At 54.5% G+C, this 5000-nt stretch overlaps 1 non-coding gene across 1 annotated transcript in view; it reads left to right on the forward strand.

Annotated features, from left to right (window-relative positions):
- The first annotated feature begins 4983 nt into the window (after positions 1 to 4983).
- Positions 4984 to 5000, forward strand: part of LOC124732153 — a 1909-nt gene continuing 1892 nt past the window's right edge. The window contains exon 1 of the ribosomal RNA XR_007008576.1: positions 4984 to 5000. This exon is cut by the window's right edge and continues 1892 nt beyond it. This is a non-coding gene — a ribosomal RNA (small subunit ribosomal RNA).

The following is a 5000-nucleotide window of genomic DNA, read 5'->3' on the forward strand; positions in this document are numbered from 1 at the left end:
GGGATCCGACGGAACTACGCCACCCATGCCGGCAAAACAGTATCGCCATCTATGAAAATAGGGCGAAAGCACATGCAATACCGCCATCTATGCGCATCTGACAACACTACGTCCGCACCACAAAACATACCGCCATCTGTAGGTCTCCCGCAACATGACCTCCTGCAACGACGCCACCGCCATCTATGAGACGCCAAGCCGACTAAGACAGCGATGGCGCCACAGTGCCCGCCTTTCGACGCCACCCACAAAGCCTGCAGCCTCTGTCGACCATAGCACCCATTCTCCAGTGGCTCTGCCGCACGAAGCCGTGGACCGGCAATGACTCCACCCGCACCCGTTCGTGGACCACCCCAACCGCCAAACGCGCACCTCCAGCGGATGAACGGCGGACGTTTCCCGCACTCGTAAAGTGCAATCCACCCCTATAACTTGCGTTTCATGAAGAGTTATTTCCAATATGCGACATTCCCGCTGTCCCTATACATGAGCCGCGACCTGTACCACTTACGAGCGAGAGACGCGATCGCGTTGCTCACTGTACGGCGTCCGATACCGAGCCATCAGCATGTCGGTCCCCATGCGCGTTGCACTCGCACTCGCACTCGCAAAAACGTGGGGCAAATATATTACGCGGAAGAGTTATAACAGACCGAGCCCCACTGCATGGGGGGAGTCTTTGTCACTAATGTACACAGATAGAACATTGTGGACTGGAACCAGATTACCCGTACACACGGCGCTGATTAGTAATCAATGCAGAGCCATCAAACTACAGAAAATATATACAACTGTCCGTATACATGCTGAAAGAGTCTGCCCACAATGGGAACCACACGTCAGCCAGACACTCTGATCACGCACCACTCTCTGCTTCTAACAGGCGCACATACAATATGTAAGCACCAGCATGGAACAACATCCAGTGCATCCTCTCCGCCACATTACACAATCCACACTATCACAACCAGACCAGGAGGTCCATGCGGAAAATAGAATATCCCACCCTTTCGACATCCACCATTGCGCAGATAAGGCACCAACACCCACACATGTCCTATACAACGGTGCACCCAACATCACAATAGTACCTCCTGTCACAGCGCACAAACAATGACATGAGTCAAAGACACAGGTCTGACACAAGCATAGAATTGGAGCGCCGCCTCTAATAAGCCAAAGGTGCATCCTGACGTGACAAATCTCATCATGTCACAAGCATTCACTTACTATAATCACTATCAACGAACCTGCCGCCCCGCCCCCCCCCCCCCCCCCACACCTTTCCTTACAACAACGTGTAACCTAACCTAACCCATGTTGTACCTTAACCTAACCCATGTTGTACCTTAACCTAACCCATGTTGTGCCTTAACCTAACCCATGTTGTGCCTTAACCTAACCCATGTTGTCCCCTAACCTAACCCAAGTTGTCCCCTAACCTAACCCATGTTGTCCCTTAACCTAACCCATGTTGTGCCTTAACCTAACCCATGTTGTGCCTTAACCTAACCCATGTTGTCCCCTAACCTAACCCATGTTGTCCCCTAACCTAACCCATGTTGTGCCTTAACCTAACCCATGTTGTCCCCTAACCTAACCCATGTTGTGCCTTAACCTAACCCATGTTGTCCCCTAACCTAACCCATGTTGTCCCCTAACCTAACCCATGTTGTCCCCTAACCTAACCCATGTTGTGCCTTAACCTAACCCATGTTGTGCCTTAACCTAACCCATGTTGTCCCCTAACCTAACCCAAGTTGTCCCCTAACCTAACCCATGTTGTCCCCTAACCTAACCCATGTTGTGCCTTAACCTAACCCATGTTGTGCCTTAACCTAACCCATGTTGTGCCTTAACCTAACCCATGTTGTCCCCTAACCTAACCCATGTTGTCCCCTAACCTAACCCATGTTGTGCCTTAACCTAACCCATGTTGTCCCCTAACCTAACCCATGTTGTGCCTTAACCTAACCCATGTTGTCCCCTAACCTAACCCATGTTGTCCCCTAACCTAACCCATGTTGTCCCCTAACCTAACCCATGTTGTGCCTTAACCTAACCCATGTTGTGCCTTAACCTAACCCATGTTGTCCCCTAACCTAACCCATGTTGTCCCCTAACCTAACCCATGTTGTCCCCTAACCTAACCCATGTTGTCCCCTAACCTAACCCATGTTGTCCCCTAACCTAACCCATGTTGTCCCCTAACCTAACCCATGTTGTCCCCTAACCTAACCCATGTTGTCCCCTAACCTAACCCATGTTGTCCCCTAACCTAACCCATGTTGTCCCCTAACCTAACCCATGTTGTGCCCTAACCTAACCCATGTTGTGCCCTAACCTAACCCATGTTGTGCCCTAACCTAACCCATGTTGTGCCTTAACCTAACCCATGTTGTCCCCTAACCTAACCCATGTTGTCCCCTAACCTAACCCATGTTGTCCCCTAACCTAACCCATGTTGTCCCCTAACCTAACCCATGTTGTCCCCTAACCTAACCCATGTTGTGCCTTAACCTAACCCATGTTGTCCCCTAACCTAACCCATGTTGTCCCCTAACCTAACCCATGTTGTCCCCTAACCTAACCCATGTTGTCCCCTAACCTAACCCATGTTGTCCCCTAACCTAACCCATGTTGTCCCCTAACCTAACCCATGTTGTCCCCTAACCTAACCCATGTTGTCCCCTAACCTAACCCATGTTGTGCCCTAACCTAACCCATGTTGTCCCCTAACCTAACCCATGTTGTGCCTTAACCTAACCCATGTTGTGCCTTAACCTAACCCATGTTGTCCCCTAACCTAACCCATGTTGTCCCCTAACCTAACCCATGTTGTGCCTTAACCTAACCCATGTTGTGCCGTAACCTAACCCATGTTGTGCCTTAACCTAACCCATGTTGTGCCTTAACCTAACCCATGTTGTGCCTTAACCTAACCCATGTTGTGCCTTAACCTAACCCATGTTGTGCCTTAACCTAACCCACGTTGTCCCCTAACGTAACCCACGTTGTCCCCTAACGTAACCCACGTTGTCCCCTAACGTAACCCACGTTGTCCCCTAACGTAACCCACGTTGTCCCCTAACGTAACCCACGTTGTCCCCTAACGTAACCCACGTTGTCCCCTAACGTAACCCACGTTGTCGCCTATCGTAACCCACGTTGTCGCCTAAACCTGCTCTGTAATTGTTATACGACTCGTTCAATTAGTGTAGTGTTGCCCACCCGCAACCCTCGCAATATAGTTCGCTACTCGCACTGCCCGCTCCCCTGTGTATCGCTTCATGTTAAACACCTTGCAAGTCTTGCTGACTTTCCACATGCTCCTGCTGTACACTGTAATGTGGATGGCAGCAGGGCGTACATGCCGCCCCCCCCCCCCCCCCACCTCTCCCCACGTCCCCACCTTGCCCCCTGCCTTCGCAAGGTGGTTGGTGACAAGTTTGCATGTTCAATGCCCTTCGCATGCGACGTACGCAGGCTACGTTGTGGTGCGGCCTGTGTCAACTGTCCGCTGATGTCGTACGCGTGAACCACAATCTGTACTGCACATTCGTCCTTATGTACTGAATGATACATCGTGGCACATGTGTGACCGTACAACGACTGCGCCCAAAAACGGCGGACCATACAGTGCAAATATTGTGCACGCAGCTACGTGTCGTCTCCCTATGAGAGCTGGATTGCAGTGTGGTACGCCATAGAGACGTGTGGGAGGAACGGACGCCGTGGATGGCGATCAGCATGAGCTGTCTGTTGATGTATTCGGACCTAGTCGTCTCTCCTCACACACCGTGATGGCATGGTGCAGCGCGTTCCATATCTGCGACATGCTACAGAAGCCGGTTGACAGTCGTTCGAGCAATGGACATCGCATACGTACGGGGGCCACCTTCCACGTATTGTCTAGGCGTGCACATTTTGTTGCGTGTATGTGGGCAGACGTAGTGTGGCGTGACACCTGACACAGGCATGCAATAATGGTTGAAGTTGCAAATGGCGATGGACGCCTACGTTTTCTGGTGAAGTTACGCAAATGAAGAAATGGTAACCCGTTGTGGTGCGGTTGTTCTCGCTAGGGGTGAATCGGTGATGGCGACGATAGGTTGAGGTACTAACCGGTTGTTCCAGCGATACCCACCATGCCGACGAAACTGAACGGCATCTGGGTGTGAAGCGATACGCGGCGGTGGCTGGGTGGGACCGTCCCCGGCCGGTGAGGGGGCGCCTCCCGGCGTGCTGGCCGCGCGGTGCGTGGGCGCACGCGCTACAGCCGGCTGGTGGGGGCGGCCAGTGGCAGGCGCGCCGGCCGACGGACGCGGCAGGCGTCGCAGCTGCGCGCCGGCGCACCCTGCGCGCGGCGCCGTGCGGCCAAAGTAGGTCCTCGCGGGCCCGGTGCGAAGCGCGGTGGACATCTGCAGTGTGCTGGTCCGATTGAGGACTGTGTGCGTTGAGGATGCGCCGCCGCCCGGCGCTCGGCGCCGCGACGCCGTCTGCTGCTCGGTCGCCCCAGCGGTTCTCGCTGGTGGTTTGTATCGCAGCTGTGCGGATGTGTTGGCGTGTGCGCTGTGCTGGGAGAGTTCGCTTCGGCACCCAAGTGGGGCTTTTGTCCTTCTGTGGCGCTGGCGTTGGAGCTGCCGGTCACCGTAGGTGGCGCGTGTTGTCTCCCGCCGGCAATGCCACGACAGCACGCTCCCGGGCCTCTGTCGGCAGCGGCAAGCTCAGTTGGGAGCACGGGTGGTCGCACCGAAAGCGTCTACTCGCCTAACTCCGGGCGATTGCGCCTCTCTCGAACCCGACCAAGTACTTGGGACGGCGCTGCGCGCCGCCGGGACCTGAGAGGGTTTCGAGGTGTATTGTGCAGGGGAGCTCAGCCTCCTCCTGTTTGCAGAATGATTGAGCGGACGCTTGCGTGTTCGCGCGGGCCCCCGGGACACACTCCCGGGCGGCCGGCTGCTCAGCTCTAGTTGACGCAGCTCCCTGGTTGATCCTGC

This window comes from Schistocerca piceifrons, unplaced genomic scaffold (assembly GCF_021461385.2).
Source record: "Schistocerca piceifrons isolate TAMUIC-IGC-003096 unplaced genomic scaffold, iqSchPice1.1 HiC_scaffold_1323, whole genome shotgun sequence".
Taxonomy (NCBI): Eukaryota; Metazoa; Arthropoda; class Insecta; order Orthoptera; family Acrididae; genus Schistocerca; species Schistocerca piceifrons.